Consider the following 24,211-nt stretch of genomic DNA (forward strand, 5'->3'; position numbering starts at 1 on the left):
GTACTAACTAACAAACCGGACCGAATAACGGGGGGTACAGGTTGAGGGGCACTTGGGGAACAGTGACCACAATATAATTCATTTCCAGCTGTCATTCAATAAGAAGCCTTTTCAGGGAGCGACAAGTAAACTAAATTTTAGTAAAGCAAAATTTGATCAGCTTAGAACTACTATCGGTAACATTAATTGGGACAACATCCTCAAAAATATCAGTACAGAGGACAAATGGGAAAAGTTTAAAAGGATCCTAATCACCTCATGTGAGCAGTTTATTCCCTTTAAAAATAAAAGAACTTCAAGTAAAAGGAAACCAATGTGGCTCGACAAGACGGTAAGTGGGGCAATAAACGAAAAAAAGAAAGGTTTCAAAGTACTAAAGCAAGAAGGCAGCAAAGAAGCACTAAAATCGTGCAGGGAAAAAAATAAAATATGCAAAGATAAGATCAAAACTGCTAAGGAGGAGACTGAAAGACTGATCGCCGAAGAGAGCAAAAACAACCCGAAACAAATTTTTAACTATATTAACAACAAAAGGATTTGCACTGAGAGCACTGGCCCTTTAACAAATAATGCAGGAGAAATCATTGAAGATGATGGAGAAAAGGCAAAACTGTTAAATAGTCTCTTTTCAAGCGTATTCACGAACAAAAGGAAATTGCCACATGAGATGCAGAGGACCAAAATGAACCGCTCACAAAATATCTCATATCTAACGCAGGAGGAAGTGCGGAACCAGTTAAAGAAGATTAAAATCGATAAATCGCCAGGCCCAGATGGAATACACCCAAGGGTACTAAGTGAAGGGATAGCTAGGCTGCTATATCTAATATTTGTGGATACTATCAAGATCGGGGTTGTACCATTGGATTGGCGCATTGCCAACGTGGTTCCAATTTACAAAAAGGGGTCCAAAAGTGAGCCTGGTAACTACAGGCCGGTAAGTCTCACTTCAGTAACTGGAAAAATATTCAAGGGGTTTCTGAGAGACGCCATCGAAGAATACCTCAAGGAGAACAACAGTATAACTCCTCACCAGCATGGATTCATGAGGGGGCCGATCGTGTCAGACCAATCTGATCAGCTTCTACGATGAAGTAAGCTCTATGCTGAACCTGGGAGAGTCTATTGATCTCGTATATCTGGACTTCTCTAAAGTATTTGACACCGTGCCGCGTAATAGGCTGATATATAAAATGAGACAGCTCGGATTGGGTGAAAACATGTGTAGTTGGATAAAGAATTGGCTCAGAGATAGAAAGCAGAGGGTGGTAATAAATGGTTCATACTCTGATTGGGCCACCATTGCTAGCAGGGTGCCACAGGGCTCAGTATTAGGCCCCATTCTCTTCAATATATTTATCAATGACCTGATAGAGGGGCTGCATAGTAAAATATCAATATTTTCAGATGACACAAAATTATACAATATAATCAATGCAATGGAGGACAAGGTATGGCTACAAACGGACCTAGATAAGCTGGGAGCTTGGGCAGACAAATGGCAAATGAAGTTCAGTGTTGATAAATATAAGGTTAAGCACATGGGCAGGAGAAGCGGATGTCACCAATATACAATTAATGGGGTATTGCTAGGAAAAAGTGATATGGAAAAGGACCTGGGGGTACTAGTAGATTGTAGATTAAACTGGAGTAAACAATGCCAGACAGCTGCTGCAAAAGCTAACAAAGTCTTGGGGTGCATTAAAAGAGGTATAGGGGCGAGGGATGAGAAAATTATTGTACCGCCATATAAGGCACTTGTTAGGCCCCACATGGAATACTGCGTACAGTTCTGGTCAGCAGTGATCAGGAAAGATGTTACAGTGCTTGAGGGGGTTTAAAGAAGGGCAACTAAACTAATACATGGAATGAAGGGACTGGAATACCCAGAGAGGCTATCAAAATTGGGATTTTTTACCCTGGAAAAAAGACGGCTAAGGAGTGATCAAATAACTATGTATAAATACATGAGGGGACAATACAGGGATCTCTTCCATGATCTGTTTATACCCAGGACTGCGACTGTAACAAGAGGGCATTCACTATGTCTAGAAGAAAGCAGGTTTCATCGCAAACACAGAAAAGAGTTCTTTACTGTAAGAGCAGTGGGACTGTGGAACTCTCTGCCTGAGGATGTGATGATGGCAAAATCCATAGAAGAGTTTAAAAGGAGACTTGATGTCTTTCTAGAGTGGAAGGATATTACACGATATAAATCTTAGGTCAATTGTTAATCCGCGTATACAGGTAGTTGGGAACTATTAGGAGTTGATCCATGGATTAGTCTGATTGCCATTAAGGAGTCGGGAAGGAATTTTCACCCAAATGGGCAAATTGGTTTCTTCCTCTTGGTTTTTTTTTGCCTTCCTCTGGATCAACAACATAGGAGGATAAACAGGCTGAACTGGATGGACAGTGTCTTCATTCAGCCTTACATACTATGTTACTATGGTACTGTGTGGACCACAGGGCTGCAGTGCTGGATTACCGAGGTTGAGGACAAGTAAGTACCGCAACTTTTATTATTTTAATAGATTTGGATCTAGGTGTTCTCAAAAACCAATACATGGTGCAAAATAAAGTCATTGCTAAGCAATGGGACTGCAGAGAACCACAGTGAGAGCCATTATCCACAAATGGAGAAAACTTGAAACAGTGGTAAACTTTCCCAGGATTGGTTGGCCTACCTAAAATTTTACCAATTGACAACTAATTCAGGAGGTCACGAAAAAATCCAGACAAACATTTAAAGAACTGCAGGCCTCAGTAGACATTGGTGTACATGATTCCACAATAAGAAAGACACTGGAGAAAATGGCATCCATGGGAAAGATGCAAGGCACAAACCACTTCAGACCAAAAAGAACACAAAGACTCATTGTGCATTTACCAAGAAACATCTAGATGAGCGCCAAGATTTTTAGGATAAAAATCTGCTAATTCAAAAGGTGGAACTTTTTGGAAGACATGGGTCCCATTATATCCGGCTAACATCATATTCCACAAAAAGAACATCATACCACTATAGTCAAGCATGATGGAGCTTGTGTGATGGTCAGGACTGCTTAGCTTCTGCAAGACCTGGATGACTTTTCAGAATTGATGGAACCATTAATTCTGTTCTCTATAAAAAAAATCCCGAAAGAGAATATCTGTCTGTAAATTTGTGACCTAAAGCTCAAAAACAGTTGGATTATGCAGGAAGACAATGATCCAAAAGTATACAAACTAGTCCGCCTATGAACAGCTCAAAAGAAACAAAATTAAAGGGATTCTGCCAAGTTATAAAGTTACCCTCTATCAGCAGGATAGGGGATAACTTTACGATCAGTAGGGGGCGGACCCCTGGAACCCCAGCCAATTCTGAGAACAGGAGTCCTAACACTCCCTGCATGAATGGAGCGAAGGATACGAATGTTCAGCACTACTCCATTCATTTCAAAGTATGCTCTAGAGGTTGCCAAGTGCTTGTACTTGGTAATTTCTGCTGTTCCCATTGAAATCAATGCTTTCACAGTTTTCAGGAACTTGTGAATGACAGTTTTTAGGTTCTGTTGTACACCTGTGTTGTTGTTTATCTGAATGATATTCTGATATTTTCTCTCAATCTGTCCACACATCGCAGACAAGTAAGGAAAATGTTACAGCACCTCCGAGTCAATATTCTGTTTGCCAAGCTAGAGAAATGTGTTTTTGAGAGATATAGTCTGCCCTTCCTAGGATACATTATCTTGGATACTGGCCTCCAGATGGACCCCAAGAAGCTATCTGTAGTGCTTGGTTGGCTTAGGCTACAAGGTCTAAAGATGATCCAGCGCTTCCTAGGTTTCCTAAATTATTATTGCCAGTTCCTACCAAATTTGTCTTCCCTTAAGAATACACCAATCTCTGCCCTCATGAAGAAGGGTGCAAATACCAGACAATGGTCTACCAAAGCAGAGGATGCTTTTCTGGGAACTAACAAGTTCCACAACTTTAGTTTATTGGTTAGATGTGTCTTGGCCATTTCATCTAAGGGTTGATGCTTCTTCAATCAGAGCACTTCTTCAATCAGGGCTGGTGCTATCCATTACCAAAAAGAGTTCCAGGAGTAAGAACACGACCGTCTGTTTCTTCTCAAATGCTTTTTCCTCCACAGAGGTAAATTATTCCACTGGTGACCACAAACTTCTAGTGATTAAGTTGGCACTTGAGAAGTGGTGGCATCTGCTTGAGGGAACAAGGCACCCAATCTAAATGTATAATGATCACAAGAACCTGATCTATCTACAGACCAACATCTGAACCCTTGCCAAGCCTGACGGTCTCTCTTTTTTGCATGTTTGATTTTCATCTACACTTTTGGCCAGCCAATAAAACATCAGAGCAGACACTCTCTCCCAATCATTTGACACCTCCAATCTCAGCTCAGAACCAAAGCATATTATTGATCCTCCAATCATGACTCCCTTGCATTTGCGGTATATTTCACCCAAAAAGTCCTTTGTCCTACCTACCAAGCATCATTGGATTCTTTCTTGGGGCTATGATTCCAAACTGTCTGAAAATCCTGATGTAAAGAAGACTATAGATTTAATGCCTCACAATTACGGGTGGTCATCTTTACCCAGAGATGTATGAGACTTTGTAGCTGTGTGTCAGACCTGTGCCAGAGACAGGCCTTCTCACTAGTGACCCGCTAGTGACTCACTAGTGAACTACTATTGTTGATGCCATTTCCGGAGTTCCGATGATAACATATACCAATGGACTTGTCATGGACCTCCCTTATTCCTCCAGTTAGTTATTCTGTCATTTAGGTTGTCAATTACAGATTCTCTAAGATGGCACATTTTGTTCCTCCGCTTGGTTTTCCATTGGCTGCGCAATTTGCTAACCTGTTTATTGAACACACCTTTCACTTTCATAGACTGCTCAGCAGATCGTCTCAGACTGGCGTATACAGTTCACCTCTCGCTTCTGGAAGGCACTGTGAGGAATGCTAGGTTCAAAGACTAGCATTCTCCTCTGTATATCATCCCCAATGTAATGGACAGATGGAATGTGTGAACCAGTCCTCCCAGGAAGAAGACTAGGTCTTGATTTTGCCTGGGGAAAAGTTGTGTTATAATAATCTTGCCAATGAATCTGCAGGAATTTCTCTGCTCTTTACGGTCTCTGTCTGCTCCTCTAGTACTGCTTTACGGTTATCCAGTCCAGTTTGCGTTAGCTGCCACAATATTGAGCCTACTTCTGCAGTAATGGCCTGGCGGTTTCTTCAGTGAAGACCAGTTCCTGTTTGGTCCGGTTTAAGGGTGAATACCATGGAACCCCAAGTGCCATCCCTGGAATTGGCCCAACGCCAAATAAATTTGTGGCATAGCAGGTCCACATCTATGGTCTTGACACATACAGAGCTATAACAATTGTGTCTGGCCAAATACCATAGTTGAAAAAGCAACAGCAAAATGGAAAAATGCCCAATGCAGAAATCTGATAAATGCTACATTAAAAAACCAAAACATTTTGTATGCATATAAAGTTATATGCAGTACATGTACATGTTACAAAAGGGCTTTCATACATATTCCGAAGGTGTGTCATGCTTCCGTTTATTTTGTAGAGGTATCTAAGGTCAGCCTGTGAAAAATCTTAAGTTTTAACAGAAAACACATACAATACATCCATCCTCTAAAATCAAATCATTGACATTCAACACACATGTAAAACCATGAAAGAAAACATTACATTTTCTGTTCCAATCAGTGAATAAAAACGTAGTAAGCAGTGACCTTCTGAATATAGAAATAGGATGCTGTCTCAACTAATGCCACCTGAGGCTGTGTCTCATCCAAATGCAAATCCTGTAGTTGCAGTATGTGCTGTTTACTACTCTTTTGCTCAATCAGATATATAGCTTTCCAACCATAGTTCCCATGTTGTTACATGTATCAATGCTAATAAATATTATTTTGAGTAAACAAATAGAAAATATAGCATTTGCAGAAAAAAATAAATGGACTTCATGTCCATTTCACTGTTCATTTAAGCATATCATTAGCATGGAAAATGCCACTGCATGTTGCTTCCCAATGGCATGTTTACTGCACAGTAGTTACTGAGGTGTGTAATTTGTACTGAAATGAGTAAAGGAATAATTAAAAGGGATTGCATAGTGAATAGTAGAGTGGTTTATCCCGTGGGTTGATGGAGGAAATTTGGGCCTTTAGGGCAGAACGACAAGATACTCTCTGTAGTCAAATTCAAGAGGTACTTGTTTTCCTCTAAGATTAGTAAGGTGCTAAGAGGTTTCCAATATTGAAAGCCATAAAAGGCGACAAAAGGAGTCATTTATCAGTGTGGATCTGTAGGTTATAGTTAAGAATTCTCGCAGCGGGATGCGACCCGTGCCCCAGCAGTGACTCGCGATGTCTCCTCCACCACTCTGCTACGTGCCGGTTGACTCCCAGCTGGCACATGCGCAGAGCAGAGCCGGCGCGTCAGTGGTGATGTTTCTGTGCGGGCCTCTGTGAGAAACCCGCAGCGGAATTTACGCCGGTGTGCATTCACCCATATTCTTTTCATGAGACACACTATTAGAACGCCATAATACAAGCAATGTTTATAAATGTCAAATTACACTTGACCCAGTCATTGGTCTCTACACTGTATATGCTGTACCAGCGAAATATTATTGGATATTACTAAAGTTATCACACGGTAAGGAATACACCTTGCTATTATAGAATTGGTTACTAATATTTAGCCTTAAGGCTGGGCTCACACTGAGCGGATTTGCCGTGGAAATTCTGTCCAGAATTTCACCGCGGCAAATCTGCCTGCGGCCGATAATTCCGGGATTGGCCAGCCATGTGGATGAGATTTCTCAGAAATCTCGTCCACACGGGATGGCTGATCCAACGCGGCAAAGCTGGCAGGAGTTGGCACTGTGGCGCGGATTTGCTGGCCACAGCATGTTAGTTTTTTTTCTTCTTCCGCTGCGGATGCGCTCTCCTCTATGGGAGCGCCAGCCGCAGAGGAAGAGCATGCGGCCAGGCCGCTTCAAAACACGCGGCTTAGTGCTGCAGGATTTGAAGCAGCACTTTTCCTGGCGGAAATCTCGCGTTTTTTCCGCTGCGGCCGAGATTTCCGCCGGGATTCTGGTGTATGTAAGCCCAGCCTAATGCTTGTTAGAATGTATACAAGGCGAAATATTAAGCTTTAGATCAGAAACTGTAGTCTGTATGTGATACAAAATATTTGGGAGATTTATGAAGCTGTGATTGGTTGCTATTGGAAACAAAGTTTTTTTTACTGACAATTTTCATGAATCTTCCCAATTATTTTTAATTTCACTGAGGAGGAAACCAGCTGCTTGATAAGAATTCATACTATGACAAATATCCCTGTAGATAAGAATTTATCACTCAGTTATTATTTAGCCAACAGTACTGAAGAACTGTACAGCACAGAAGCATTACTAATAATAAAATAATGTTGATATTCTTCGACTCTTCTGATTTTAATTCCAAGAAGGAAAAGGTATTAATGATAAATTCTGCAATGTTAACTTGAACAAATGTGGTATTCAGGGTGAACAATCAGAAGGGGTTGGTGGTCTAATGCATTTCCAGCATGAAAAAGCTCTATGACTGTTTCATCATGTAAAACACTTCCATATAAAATGTTGTATGAAGTTGTCTTCCTATGACAAGTCATCTTTGGATTTGTAAGCAAGAGACATAAAAGCACCAACACACCTCCAAAGCATCTGGATTCTAAAACTGTACTTTTCTTAAGTGTTTTTTTTTTTTTTTAAAGTGTGTTTATCAAATATATCTACGAAAAAATAATACAATGTTTTTATTGACTTAACTTTGTCAAATCCCAATTATTGAGGCTCATTTCTTAGTTATCTTTCTTGTGTTTTTTGTGTATAAAATGATAAGCAGCTGAATATTTAATAGCGTAGTTTTTACCATGCACACTACCCTGGGAGTACTGTGCCGGGAAAGCTTTACATTAAGCACTCTAGTCTTTTTTGACTCTTGCAAAAACAATAAAATCCTCTTAAGAGCATTAAGCAGCTCAGTTCAAGCACTTTTATCTGGAGACCCAAGTAAGACAGGATTTCAGAACACTTGCACATATGCCAATTTTACCTTATTATTACGGTTATTGGGAAAAATTAAAACTAATAATTCTTTACCAGATCAGCTTATAAAACAGGGGTATAAAGTGATATCTAAGATTAGAGCTAAACAAGTTTATAATGTAAGGTCCAGATATAAATGGTAAAATAAAATCACCTGTTGATAGTAATCAACTTACAAGATGCTATGCAAGCATCAATATATTCTAATAACAAGTATACCTTTTTGTTAGTAGTAGCCAAGAGGCAGCTGATAATGGAGGTCCTATCATAGAGAACTCCCACATCTAGGTGTTCTCCCGGCAGGAAGCAGCTTAGGGGTCCTCATTATCTATATTACAAAAGTAAAGGCCCATTTAGACACAATGATTATTGCTCAAAAGTCACTCAAAAGCCGTCTTTTGAGTGATAATCGCTGTGTAAATGCCTTGACATCGTGCACTTTTCGTTACGCCATCGCTCATCATTGTCTTTCAGCGTGCTGTAAGACAGCGATGAGCCTTATTAGGGATTCACAGAGGGATACAGCTGATACTATTGTTTCAGCTGTATCCCGCTCCTGGATAACAGGCTGGGTATGAAGAGTGGTCCAGCTCTGTTCTCCATACCCCACACGAAGCGCTCAGCTGTATAACAGCTGGCTGCTCTGTGCAGAAAACAGCTGGATGCAGAAGACAAGCGGGGCCATCCCGCTTGTCTTCTGCATCCTCTGCTCGGAGCACTTGGCTCTATAACAGCCGGACGCTCGGAGCGGGGAACAGCTGGATGCAGAAGACAAGCGGGGACACCCTGTTTGTTTTCTGTATCCTCCACTCGCCTTTTGACTAGGAATGGTGAAATTGTCACAAATATAGCAAAAGGAATCAGGGCTGTTTAGGCACTTACAACAAGAAATAGCAGCTGCAGACATGAACCTGAAGGAAAGTAAATAAGGGTGTAAATAAAAAAAATTAAGTTAGCTAATTCACTATATAGAACACAACTCCTCTGTCCAACTCCACTGTCATGTGTGTAACTGAATAGCCTAGACAAATAACGACCTGTTCCTGGTTGCCATGGTCATCCTCCATCCCTTCCCACTTCAAGGAGGTTCACTCTCAGGCAATAGGAGAACACTAGTGCTCTACTCGACCTAGGCTTGAGTAATCACATGCTGACGTGATAGAAGAAAACTAACTGCATTTTTTAAAATCAGCATGCCTATTTTAGTCTAAATAACCTGAAAAACCAAAGTCAACAATAATTTTGTTCAAAATTGTTCCACAGTGTATTTTACAGTCAAGTGCCAGAACTGCAACTGGCACTGGCTAGACTGGAGTGCAGAGTTGAAGGAATCCCCTGGTCTTCACCGTCGACCCCAACAAGGAGGTATGGACTTTGTTGCAGAAGGATTACCACGTAGTGGTTTTCAGAATATTCACAGATTGGTGACAGTAGCGTTAAAGCAGGAGTAAAATAGCCAGAAATGGAATCAAGGATAATCAATAGAATAGTAATTAGGATAGGATTCTCCAGAAGACGAGACGGGAGTGTAGTCAGGTAAGGATAAGACAAGAGTGTAGTTACATACAAAGCCAAGGTTTAGAGCTGGGAGTAGAACTGGTACCAGACAAGCAATCTCCAGGATGAAATAAAAGCAATATCCAGAAACAAGGCAGAGGTTAGGATCATAGTCAATCAAATGTCAAAAACAGGAACAGAAGAACAAGGAATGAGTGATATAACATGGTATGAACTTCAACCAGCAGATAATACATAACAGAGCTATTTCCTTTTTAAAGTCCATTATCAGGCCTGACGCCATCTTTGATTGCCAATTGCTTTAGTAACTCAACTAAAACAAAGTCAGAGCAGGAAAGCTGCAGCCCAAGTTAGTAGGGTTGTAGCAAAACAAAGCAGTCAGAACAAGGAAAGAAGTAGTATTTGATTGCCTAAAAAGATGGGGACATCGGCAGAGTCCGCAGACGCTCACAGAGCTGTTATAGTGAAGGGGTAGGCTGGCAGCATCAAATATAAACAACCGCAGTGGCTGCACACTAATGCTTAGTATTTGGCATCTCATGGTGTATTTTTTGGCATTTAATGTTTTGTGATTTCTATTGTTTGGTAACTGAGAGTCACAGGAAGAAACTCCTGATAGACAAACATATGTCATACAGTATAAGACTTCTATGCACGGATTGTTGGGACATATATGTACTTAGTTATAATATTACGATGTGCCTTCCCTTATTTCCTCATGGAGGGTGAAACATAATGTGCCTCTTATAATGCAGCAGATCACATTGGTTACATTGTTGGCTGCTTAAGTGTTTCAAATCTTGTGTAAGTGTACAATATAGATGTAACTTTTTCTGCTGCTTACAAGTATTTATTATATACACGTATACAGTACTGTGTAAAATGTTTAGGCGGGTGTGGAAAAATGATGCAAAGTAAGAATACTTTCAAAAATAGAAAAAAGTGTTAATAGTTTTTTGGTCAATTACCAAAATACAAAATGATTGAAGAAAAGCGAAAACTAAAACAAAACAAATAAATAAATATTCTTATTTGTATAGCACCAATGTATTCTGCTTTCAGGTAATTCATTTATTTATTACCCCCGCCACCAAGCTGGGTACTCATTTTACCGACCTCAGAAGGATGAGTTAACTTTCAGCCGGCTACCTGAACCACGTGGGGATTATACTTGCTACTGCCAGGTAGTGAATGAGAGCTTAGGACTGCCTTTCTACTGCCTTAGCACTCTGTGCCACACAAGCTCAATCAATATTTGCTGTGACCAACCATTGCCTTCAAAACAGCATCAATTCTTCTAGGTACTCTTGCACACAGTTTTTGAAGGAACTCAGCAGGGGGTTTGTTCTGAACATCTTGGAGAACTAACCACAGATCTTCTGTGAATGTAGGCTTGTTCAATTCCTTCTATCTCTTCATGTAATCCCAGACAAACTTGATGATGTTGAGGTCAGTGTTCTGTGGGGGCCATGTCATCACTTCCAGGACTTCCTGTTCTTCTTTACAGTGAAGATAATTGTTAATGATATTGGTTGTATGTTTGGCGTTGTCCTGCTGCAGAATACATTTGGATTCAATCAGACGCCTTCTATGTTTTTAAAAAAAAACTCTTACTTTGTAGCATATTTACTACACCTGTCTAAACCGTTTATACAGTATATTGTATATGTGTGTGAATAAAAAAAAACTGCATTCTAGTTTAAGAATTTATTTTATTTTATTCAAGTTTTAGAAAAGGCAAATATATTATTCTACATAATCCCCTTGCTCTTCAATACACTTTGTCTATCTGTCAACAAGCATTTCTATTCCCTCATTAAAAAATGAGAGCCTCGAATGCATCGCTGTTTTCACCTCTTCATCAGATGTGTACAGTCATCCACTTGGGGCTTCTTTTTGAGGACCAAACAGGTGATAGCCCAATGGGCCAAAATCAGGACTATAGAGAGGATACTTTAATACCTCCAAACAAAGTTTTTGGAGTGTATCAACAGTATGGGTAGTGGTGTGCAAATGTGCATTGTCATGCAACACCACAACACCCTTGGGCAGCAGTCCTCTGCATTTTGTTTGAATTCTAGGCTTCAGCTCTTCACTGTGCATCTCACTGTAACTAGCACTGTTGATTGTGAACCTTTTTTCCTGATAATCTTCCAGCGCCTTCTTCATGGCTAACACTTGTGCGACCTTCCTTGAACTTCTCTATCTATTAATACACACTTCTTTGCAGCAACGGTCAACAAACACACCCTAATAACTTGGCTCAGCAGTAGGATAGTTAGTAAAGACCACTCTTTCCAGAAAGCAGATCTCCAGGGAAAGCTCTGTGCAGAGATCTATCTAGCAAGAAGGAATGCTAGGAGATTTTCAACTCGAAAGTCTGAAAAGTTGATTCAGTATACTTGTGTTCATTTTCCTGGATGCAAATAGATTATTAAAGTACTACACATTACTTCACATATACTCCGTGTTACATTCCATTCTTTATTACTGTATGGTTATGCTTAATTTGGCATTATATATAACACATTCTACATAACATCCCTTCTTGTTTTTTTTATAAAGGTCTTCAAAACTGTAGATATGCTGCTTCTTGACTGTTTAATTAAAAACAATCTCCAAAGTTGTGAACATAGCCATGAACAAAATATGAGCTGGAACATAGTGGAAAATAAATAGTACACCGTATTACCAAAGGCAACTCTTTAGCTACCTCATTGTAAAGCTATTCTTTATATTATGCCTAATATTGTCACTGAAGACTCCATTAATACATACAAGGAACTGCTAGTTTCCTAGGGGTTACCATATTCAGCATTGATGCAGTATATGTTTAAAAAAGGAAATACTATAGAGGGGGAACGAGGTGAGATGGGACATGTACACAGATGAAGTACAGGTGCCACGCTGGCCTTATGTGCCTAGTTTGTATTTGGTTCCAGCCTTGTAAGAATGTGCCACAGGCTTTAAAAGGATTCTCTGAGGCTTCATAGGTTGTGTCCGGTATAGTCACTCTGCTTAGTTCAACTCAATGGGGCTGAGCTGTGCTACCATACACAGCCCAGAAAAAAAGAGAACTACCGTTTTAGGGAAAAGGCAGATCAGTTATCAGGTTTATGCTGCCCCATCTGAGGGCAGCATAAAGTAGGAACAGAGACCCTGATTCCAATGCTTGGTCATTTACTTGGCTTTCTGTAGTTTCCATAAACGCACTGTTTATTGGCTGCAGAGCTGCTAGCCCACTGTGTAGTCCTTGGTATTCATGATCTGTGACTCCCTCCACCACTACTGATTGACAGCTTTATGCTTATGCACAGTATAAAGAGAAATCCCTTAATAGGAGGGACTTGTTATCTGTATAGTGCCAATTTATTCTGCAGGGCTTTCAGGTAATTTGTTTACTCATTTTACCAACCTCGGAAGGCCAAGTCAACCTTGAGACAGCTATTGAGACACCCATCCAGCTGCCTTAACACTCTGCGCCACACAAGGCCCCTTAATGTATGCAGTATCAAAGAGAGGGGTAAACGTGTGAATGCATTTACAAGTACTGCGTTACGCCCAATGCCCTCGACCATATTTGCCCACGACCGTATTTGCGTCCATCCCGCAGCGAGTCGCCACAAATCTGCATCATCGCCGGTGCGATGGCACGTCATTTTCTTGACTGCGCATGTGCAGCAGTGCACCAGCCGCCACATCCGCAGAGCAGAGAGAAGACAACATGAAAGGTACGCGGGGGTCACTGCCGCTGCACAGGGTCTGATTCTGCTGTAAGATCTCACAGTATGAACCCGACCCGGCCATGTGCATTCAGCCTTACATAGTCAGCATCAAATACAATATGCTCCTTCTGATACAATAATTTTTTACTTTTCTTATGAAACAGACCAAAAAAAAAACCAAGCTACAAAAAACATGTGTGTGGTTTTAGAACATATATAAAAGACCACTATATTAATATACTACTATTTTTACTTTTTATGAAAGAACAAATGTGTGTGTGCATAGATTGCACACAAAGGATGTGTGGTTTTAGAACATATACAAAAGACTGCAAAAGAAAAAAAAAAGTGAGATTAAAACTGAAAGACCACCTGTATATCAATAGTAACTGTAAAAACTATGCAGATGACAGATAGATAACTCGTATATATTTATACATAAACACTATACATATGTACGCACACAGTCAGGGCAGGAGAGGGTTAAAGGAGTATGGGATTGCTGCCAAGTGAGTGCTGTGTAACACTTCTAAACCCTCTGTACAAGAACTGTGACCCTCTCACAGCAGGAACATAGTTGAGGAGCAGGAAATCAACTTTTTTTATTGCACACACTCTCTTTTTTGATCTCTGTAACAGTCTGTCACAGTGAACACTTGCTTAGAAACCATTGCGATTGGTCCAGTGTTCAACAGTGCCACTCGGGGATGAAAAAAATGACTGGACTACTCCAAAAAGTTGTTGAGCGGTTCTGAAATGGTTAACAAAATTGTTGACAGTTACATTAGGTTCTAACCCAGACTAAAGTTCCCCAGGTGTTCTATCAATGCCTTAAAGGGGTATTCCGGGAAATTTACTATTGCTGACTTATCCTCAGGTTAGGATCTTTAATAGCTGATTGGCAGTGGTCCACTGTTCGCTAATCAGCTACTTTTTTGTCTCACTGTCAATGCAGAGAGCCAGATGTCATCATTGGTGGTCACAGCTGGAAGTGTAATAGACGGCTACACTCTTTAAAATCAATGGAAGCGATGCCTCCTATTACACTTCCAACTCTGACCCCAATGAGGATCCAAAGAAAGTGTAATAGGAGGCATCGCTGCCAGTAATTCCAATGGGAGTGAAGCGAGCTATTATATTTCCAGCCCTGATCGCCAATGACGACAACTAGGCCGCTACACTAACAGCAGGCTAGAAGATCAGCTAATCTGGTGGGGGACACTGAAAGACAGACCCCCACAATCAACTGAGGCTAGGTCAACAATAATAAAAGTCCCAGAAGATCCCTTTAATGCCACATTTATTTTCAATGTGAAGGACCAAGCCATTTTTTTTTATTGTCACACTTCAGGAGCCACAGCTTTTTTATTCTTTTGTCAATATGGCTTGATTTTTCCAAAGTTGTAGTTTTCAATAGCACAATTTTAGAATACCTTTGCACAATAAATCATGTTTTTGGAAAACAGACATTTTTATGTTGCCACAGTGAGAGGGCCATAACTTTTTTATTTTTGGGTTGTTTTTTTTTGAGGGGAACAATACAAAATAACCTGCAATTCTGCCAATTGTTTTTGCTGTGGGGGATTCGCAGTTTGCTTTAAAAGTAACTTCAGACTATACAACATTGCCATCTAATAGCTTGCCGCAGGAAGGCAGCACTTTAGAAGTACCCTGAGCGGCTGCCGTAAAAACGACTATACAGCAGTCGTTAAGGGATTCTATGTCTCAGTCTCTCAACTATTGTTTTTCTTACTGCTGCTATCTCTATATATTAGACTGGAGTCGTTGCATAGCAACAAAGTGAATCCGGCTTCGGCGATATGTTTTTTTTTACTTGAGTTAATGGGGATCCATGTTCCATTGATACAGACATTAAACCTTACTGTATGATTAAAAAAAATAGCATGGACTCTTCTACACAAGTTCCTATCACAAGTATTGATGATTAGAAAGACTCCTATCACTTAGTTACAGTAAGGACATGACACTTCAGCCTCCTTGACTGTATTCTTTTGTCTTCTAAGCTTATTTTTAATCATATTGATGGGAAGATAATTACACTATCCTCTCAGCAGTCAGTGATGGTAATAGCTCTAGCTCCGCTGATGCATCATGGGATTGCTAGCATAGCAGAAAGAAATCTAAACAATCAAAATGGTGTCTGATCAGAAGCAGACGGGAGAGAACTGCAGGCACTTGATTAGAATATACATAAAAGAAGTCAATTAAATATAGTACCTGTTTCCCTGAAAATAAGACAGTGTCTTATATTAATTTTTGTTCAAAAAGGTTTAACTTTTTTACATGTATAGCTGCCTAGACATTATTTAAATTGACTTTTTTAATTAACTGTTAGCAGGGCTTAATTTTGGAGTAGGGCTTATATTTCAAGCATCCTCAAAAGGCCTGAAAAATCATTTTGCATCCTCAAAAATTCTGGAAAATCATCTTATTTTCGGGGTATGTCTTATTTTCAGGGAAATAGGGGTAGAAATCAAGAAAGTATAGTATGTAAGATGGCTATTAGTAGTAAAAGAATAATAAAATGATTGTATTCCATCCAGTCAGCATTGTGGTAGCATGGTGGCTCAGTAGTTAGCCCTGTTGTATTGCAGTGCTGGGGGTTCTAGGTTCAAATCTTACAAAGGAAAACATCTGCATAGAGTTTGTATATTCTCCTTATGTTCATGTGGGTTTACTCCCACACTCCAAAAACATACTAATAGGTGAACTTAGATTGTGATCCCCAGTAGGGACATCAAATGATGTACAGCACTGCAGAATACGTATGCGCTATATAAATGTGTAAAATAAATGAAGATTGTTGAAATAAGGACTCTCATTTGTAGGCATGTACAGATTTTGCCACTTCCTGACTAAGAATTGTACCTCCTTTCCTAAACGGGGATATGCCAAGGGAAGAATTGTACCTCCTTTCCTAAACGGGGACATGCCACCTAAGCGTTTATAGTCTATGGGCAGACAAGAACTGGTTAATGAAATTGATTGTACCAATAATTTACCAACTAAAAGTACTGGAAAAAATATATATATCACTTAAACTGAACATTTAATTACAGCGGAGGCCTTTATTTGACACTAGTCATATCACCATAAAACGCTGACTTGCAAGATGCTAAACTATAACTGACACCTGCAGGCCATATTGGGAAGAAAAGTCTGGAGACACATGATTTAATCATTCACATTGCCAAAACGATATTGTACTGTTTCGAGCTCCGAGTATATGACAACATGTCAAAACTTTCTGTAACAAGTGCAATAATGTCGTGTGCTACTAAAGCAGCAGAAGCTAGTAAACAGAAAAATATGTAAATTGTATATTCTTATAAAAGATCAAGGGAAGTGAAATCACATGAAAAGATCTATTCATTTACATTAATTCTTCATATTCTTGGAGGCATGTGAAATGTTCAAGCTGTTTTCTGTTTTTAGCTTTAAAGTATTTGCATAATCAGAAAATCTACATAATTCACAGACTCCTGGAGGAGGTTATGGTTTCATGGCATTCACAAACATGATTAGTATTATAAAAGACAATGGGGCAGACTTCTTAATACGGTCTAAACTTCAGACAGGAAAAAACCTACATGAGGCAGGCAGAAGATGTACTACATCTTTCACAGTGGCGCATGCTGTATGATATAGTTGGCACTCTTGTGCACTCCACACTTGTTGTGGATCTCCATGGGACTGTGCCGTTTTGCGAGGGGATGACGGTGGAACCCCCTCTTCCTGCTGCAGCGCAGTATACAGCTGGAACCACCGTGCCGCCTGGTGTCTGCTGCCTTCTGCTAAAACCAGGGGGCAGAGGGCTGTGGTCACAGCCCAGATTATACAGGGGGAACCCCCAGCTACAAGCCGTCATGCAGATTTGCACAGGAGGCTACTCTCTCTCTCTTTGCCAGGACCTGCTTTGGCACATAGCCGTGAATGCCACCTGGAGATGGTGCTTGCCTGCATTTCTGGGACTGGGCCAGCAAGTGACCCTCAGGTTATTAAGTGCTGGATTAGGTGGGGTGCTTTGGAGTGATTAGCTCAGAATATGCCAGTGGGTTTTGGCTAGGGCCTAGAGCAGTCAGAATCAGCCTGATCCTGATTTTGGGACCCTCTACTTCCACCCCCTTCCAAAGCCTCTAATACCCAACTAATTGGGACATACCTTCTTTCACAATTAGAGGCTGCTCTGACCTAATGTTCTAACACCAAATCCTTCCCTCCAAAAAAATTTCCTGGAAAAAGTGTACCTTACCACTTAAAATCTGTACTTACTAATTATGGCTATAATAGGCTTTATTTCTTCACACTTAAATCAACCCAAAGGAGTGTCCTAAGCTCTGAAATGCGTTTATACAATTCATGTGGTATTAATTCCAAAATTCACTACACGTTCAAAGTGATTCACTACCACTCCCTATATGGTGTGTCTGTACCCTGAGCGCAGGAGAGTTTTTCTTCTATTTCTTGACACCTATATATTTGGTGACGGATGTGGAGGTGTGATATCTATGCCTGAAATCTTATAGCAAAACGCTTGTTTAGTGTACATTCCTATAGGCCGAGATTATATTGTTGCAAGCACCTCTGCCAAACTTGGCTAAATTATACAGGTTAACTACTTAACGCTAGAAGAAACACAGAGCTGCTCCAGGAATACTAAGTTAATATTGTCTAATTTTGTCTCCACTGCTGTGCACTTCACTCATATTATTTGTTCTGTTGGGTTTGTGACACCCTAGCCAGCTGTGGAGCACATATGACTTCCACTGTGATCTCTCTGCTGACCACTTTGTCACTTGTTGGCCCGCATATTAATGTAATGCAGGTCTGAAAATGTAATGATTTCATCCTGACAAAACCTTCCTGCAAACACTGTGTGCCAATGGTTGTCATAGAATCATGGTTTATAGATTCGTAAAGTTGGAAGGGACCTCTAAGGTTACCAGGTCCAACCCCCTGCTTAATGCAGGCTTTACTAAATTATCCCAGACAGATGTCTGTCCAGCCTCTGTTTGAAGACTTCCATTGAAGGAGAACTCACCACCTCCCGTGGCAACCTGTTCCACTCATTCATCACCCTGTCAAAATGTTTTTTCTAATATCTAATCTGTGTCTACTACCTTTCAGTTTCTTCTAGTCTTTCAAATTAGAATAGAGATGATCCCTCCGGACTGTGACAGCCCTTCAGATATTTGTAGACAGCTATTAAGTCGCCCCTCAGCCTTCTTTTTTGCAAGCTAAACATCCCAGATCCTTTAATTGTTCCTCATAGGACATGGTATGCAGACCACTCACCATACTAGCAGTTCTTCTCTGAACTTGCTCCAGTTTGTTGACACCTTTTTTGAATTGGGATGCCCAGAACTGGACACAGTATTCCAGATGAGGTCTGACTAAGGAAGAGTAGAGGGGAGTAATTTCCGCACGTGATCTAGACTCTATGCTTCACTTAATACATCTCAAAATTGAATGTCTTTTCTGCTGCTGCATCACATTGTTGACTCATGTTCAATCTGTGATCTATTAGTATACCCAGGTCTTTTTCACATGTGCTGCTTAGCCCAATTCCTCCCATTCTGTATGTGCTTTTTTCATATTTCTTCAGATGTAGGACTCTGCATTTTTGCCTGTTAAATACCATGCTGTCAGTTGCCGTTCACTGTTCAAGCTTGTCTAGATCTTTTTGAAGACTCTCTCTTTTCTCTGTTAGCTATCCCTCCTAGCGTTGTGTCATCTGCAAATTTGATCACTTTTTCCTCAATTCCCTCATCTAGATCATCTATAAAAATGTTGCACAACACTGGGCCTAGGACAGAGCCTTGTGGTACCTCACTTGAAACATTCTTCCAATTGGATGTGCAGTCATTTATGACCACTGAGTACAATCACTCAACCAAACCAGTTGTAAATCCGCCAAACAGTTGCTGTGTCAATCCCATATTTGGCAAGGATGGTATGAGATACTTTACCAAATGCTTCACTAAAGTCAAGATATACTATATCATTTCCCATATTTTACTGATCAACTCAGTCCATGATTCTGTCATGGAAGGAAATTAGATTAGTCTACCATGACTTGTTTGTTCAAAACTAGAGATGAGCGAGCATACTCGTCCGAGCTTGATGCTCGTTCGAGTATTAGGGTGCTCGAGATGCTCATTACTCGAGACCAGCACCACGCGGTACTCGTCTCGATTAAACGAGCACTGACCATTGAATTCCATGGAGCCGGCAATACAGCCAGCTCCATTGAAAGCAATGGCCTGCCGGCGAGCGCGGGATGAATTGTCGGGAAGGGCTTAAATATATAAGCCCTTCCCTGCAATTCATCCAGAAATGTGTAAAAAAAAAAATATATATATACTCACCTTGTCCCGGCAGAACGATGTTAGCCCATTGAATTCAATGGAGCCGGCAATACAGCCGGCTCCATTAAAAGCAATGGGCTGCCGGCGATCGCGGGATGAATTGTCGGGAAGGGGTTAAATATATAAGCCCTTCCCTGCAATTCATCCAGAAATGTGTAAAAAAAAAAATATATATATATATATATACTCACTTGGTCCCGGCAGACGGAGTTCAGCGCGGCCAGCGGCAGTCCTCCTGAACAGCTGTGAATAGTATTCAGCAGCCGGGGATTTAAAATCCATAAAATGAATTTATGAATGGGTGTGTGACTGCTGCCTCTGATTGGCTCAGCGGGACCAATCAGATGAGAGGCAGCAGTCACACACCCATTCATAAATTCATGAATGGGTGTGTGAGTGGAATCTGCCTCTGATTGGTCAGGCTGTGACCAATTAGAGGCAGCTCATTCAGCAGGCGGGGATTTTAAATCCCCGGCTGCTGAATACTACTCACAGCTGTTCAGAGCAGTTCAGGAGGACTGCCGCTGGCCGCGCTGAACTCCGTCTGCCGGGACCAGGTGAGTATATATATATTTTTTATTTTTACACATTTCTGGATGAATTGCAGGGAAGGGCTTATATATTTAACCCCTTCCCGACAATTCATCCCGCGCACGCCGGCAGCCCATTGCTTTCAATGGAGCCAGCTGTATTGCCGGCTCCATTGAATTCAATGGGCTAACATCGTTCTTCTCTGCCACAGCTGTTACAGCTGTGGCAGAGGAGAACGATCTTTATGCTGACAGTGGGGGGGGGGGTCTCACTCTTGCCACTATTGTGGCTTAATAGTCTGACCTGGGAACTTGAGATGCAGCCCAACATGTAGCCCCATCCGTTTCTGTGTCGTTCCCGTCACTTTCTTGAATTTCCCAGGTTTTCACAAATGAAAACCTTAGCGAGCATCGGCGATATACAAAAATGCTCGAGTCGCCCATTGACTTCAATGGGGTTCGTTACTCGAAACGAACTCTCGAGCATCACTGAAATTTCGACTCGAGTAACGAGCACCCGAGCATTTTGGTGCTCGCTCATCTCTATTAAAAACCCATGCTGGCTCTGGTTAATTACACAATTCTTATCCAAGTACTTGCATACATGCTGTTCAATAGTTTGTTCAAAGATTTTTTCTTAAAATCTGCCTTTCTGAAAGCCAAACTTGAAGTCTGAGTCCTCTCAGATCTTCCTTCACTTTTTATCCAAAATTCAAGGATAGAATGATCACTGCCTCCCAGCCACCCTTAATTTCTCAACCATTTTCTCCCTCTCAGCAAGAATTAGGTCCAAGATAGCAGATCCTATTGTTTTCTCTTCTACCTTTTGGAACCTTTGTGGAGATGAATGCTTTCCAAACATACAACGCAACACCTCCTTCCCTTTTATTATGTCTGTTTCTTATAAATAAGTTGCATCCTTCAAGCCTTGTATTCCAATCATGTGTATCATGTGTATCACAGAGAATTTCTTCACTGGTAGAGAGAAGCTATAGTTAAAGTGAGTCACCTGACAGAATTATCAACTAACAACACTTTTACTGGCAGAGCTTCAACTCACATTCCCGAATGTACCAATCACATTATTCCCTTATATCCAGGCTGGAAGCTACGTAACTTGAGTACTCTCTTTTCTTGTACAGTCTCAATGGGATCTTGCCTTACATGCAACTCTCTCATCCTCCTCACTTTAAATATCACACATCTATGTATTATCATTTTATCCAAGAACCCCTAGTTTATAGCCAAACATACAGCATTGGCCAAATGGATAGTTCACCTTCCAGATTTAACAATATCATTGCTTCTGCAGGTATTGAGGAATAGCTATGCTTTCCTTCCTTCTAGTCGCTATACAAAAATGATCCTTCAATTATATCACAGGGCCTACATTACACCAATCCAGGGCCACAGAATGGGTCTCTTATCATTGAGTAAATGCTTTTGGTGCAGTAAAGGGGAAGCAGATATACTTCACTGCTTGTGGTAGTGCCCTGATGGTGCACTACCATTACCTGCGGGTGCCCAATGATTCCCTATGGGTGCGGATCGCACACGCAGAGACCCGCGTGGAGCCAAAGGAAGGGTTATACATCTTCAAGAATAAATGTTATATAATCTCTGTTTTATGTACAGTATATGAGGGACTTAAAAGGAGAATGACTGTTTGACTTTGATGGAAAGGGACATTTGCATCTCAGACATTTATGGCATATCTGTCACATGAACAGGGAGGAAGAATGAGTAGGTCACCGCACATGTGCTCAACTCTCTCCATTTTATTCTACATGAGTTATGGAATTAGTCCATCAAGCATGCTTGGATGTTTCTGTACTTCACAAAGAGAGTAACACCAGTGTGGCCACATTTAATTAATACTCTGCCTAGATGTGGCAGCCAGTTGACCAGGTGGGCATTCTCAACACCGCTCTAAAATCTGTACTAATCAGACATTGGAAGATAATTATTTTGGACATTTGACAAAAGACTAGTTCACTAAATGAACCACTAGCAAGGAATGATCTATTCAAGCACAATGTTTGAAAATTTATGGGGGCACTAAATTTTCTGACAACTTTTGATCATGTCATAACCCATGTCTATCCCTTCAATCTTGTAATATACTTTCATTAATAAATGTTGTTTTACTACTGTAAATCAAGTTTCAAGTGGCTGCCACTACAGTTCTCTCTTCTAGTTTCTCTGTAATTAACTGTTGTTAATTATTGAGCTTCTATAGTTACAGAAATAGTAGGATGTGGGGTAGGCGCTACCTTCACAGGTTGCTCCCTGCACTCAGAGGCTGACATTAAATTAGGTTTACTAACCATTTGCCAAAAATGTATCTGAATGCCTGATTCATCCTGGGAAAGCAGAGGGTTGGACATTCAGATACAGGCTCACTGCTGACTGGACCACAGCCAGAGCAATGCTGCATGGTTAATAAGGGTAAGGAATAACAAGATAGTAAACTACTGGCAGAATGCTAGGCTCCTGCCTGAAAGTTGATCGCAAACAGCAGAAAAATGGGAAGACCCTGAAAATCAGAATTTAAGAGCATGAAATAGGGTGCAAACAGTAGCAAATAAGTGGGTAAGGAGAACCTGTTATATTTTAGAAAACGTGTTGTAAACTCAGTTACACTTTAATGCAAAAGTAACTAAAATAATCTTTACAAACTAAGCTTAAAAGGAACTGATTGATTTCAAATACTGTATACATTACAGCTTTGTGAGCTAATAGAAAGCCTTTCCATTTTAGGACCCTCAGTAAATCATTAGACAAACACCCTAATTTTAATGGGCATGGTCTACTGCGTCATTGTCAAGGTGCTCTTCTAACAAAAATAGATTGTCTAAGAGGACAACCTGTTTAAAAAACACCATGGTCTAGGATTTTAGCTGTTGGGTATATACCTCATGCTTGTTTTTCTCTGCATATGAGTCACTCTAACTCTTCTGCTCTCTGGGGATGAATAATCTTAATTATCTGCAGTTATATTTCACTACTATTCAGCCTGAAGAAGGACAAATATTGCTACTATTTGTGCATCTTGGAAACCCTAATGAATTAAAAAAAGCTTACCTATTTTTAAGTGCACCAAAAATTCTAGGCTTAAGTCTCATGTCCACAGGCGGATTTTTGCTGCGGAATCTGGAGCAGGTGTCCGCCTCCAGACCTTGCAGCAATAGCCCTCCATAGCATGCTATGGTAAAATGATTCTTCATGCACACGAGTGGACACCAATTGCGATTTCTGCTTGCGAATGAAAAATTGCAGCATGCTCTATTTTACTGCAGTTCCCGCATGGACGGCTTCCAGTGAAGTCAATGGCAGCTGTCCAATCTGCAGTCCATCTGCAATTAACACTGCGGACAGGCCGCGGATTCCGTGGGGAAAACAGGAGTTTGAAAAAAAAAACAGACTGTACTGCATATGTCCAACGGCAGGCTGTGTGGAGCATCCACAGTACAGATGAAGAAACACAAAGGCAGGTACGCACGGAGGCCGCTGCCGCCAGAGTTGGATTTCGCTGTGGGCTCCCGCATGCAGAATCCAACCCGCCAATGAACATGAGGCCTTAAAGGGGTTGTCCCGCGGCAGCAAGTGGGTCTATACACTTCTGTATGGCCATATTAATGCACTTTGTAATGTACATTGTGCATTAATTATGAGCCATACAGAAGTTATCAAAAGTTTTATACTTACCTGTTCCGTTGCTGGCGTCCTCGTCTCCATGGTGCCGACTAATTTTCGGCCTCTAATGGCCAAATTAGCCGCGCTTGCGCAGTCCGGGTCTTCTGCTGTCTTCAATGGGGCCGCTCGTGCAGAATGCCGGCTCCGTGTAGCTCCACCCCGTCACGTGCCGATTCCAGCCAATCAGGAGGCTGGAATCGGCAATGGACCGCACAGAAG

The 24,211-nt window shown here is 41.0% G+C and overlaps 1 protein-coding gene across 2 annotated transcripts in view; it reads right to left on the reverse strand.

Annotated features, from left to right (window-relative positions):
• NALCN (sodium leak channel, non-selective) overlaps positions 1-24,211 on the reverse strand; it is a 421,791-nt gene that overhangs the window by 323,710 nt on the left and 73,870 nt on the right. The window lies entirely within an intron of this gene.

The sequence above is a fragment of the Eleutherodactylus coqui genome, chromosome 1 (assembly GCF_035609145.1).
Source record: "Eleutherodactylus coqui strain aEleCoq1 chromosome 1, aEleCoq1.hap1, whole genome shotgun sequence".
Lineage (NCBI taxonomy): Eukaryota > Metazoa > Chordata > Amphibia > Anura > Eleutherodactylidae > Eleutherodactylus > Eleutherodactylus coqui.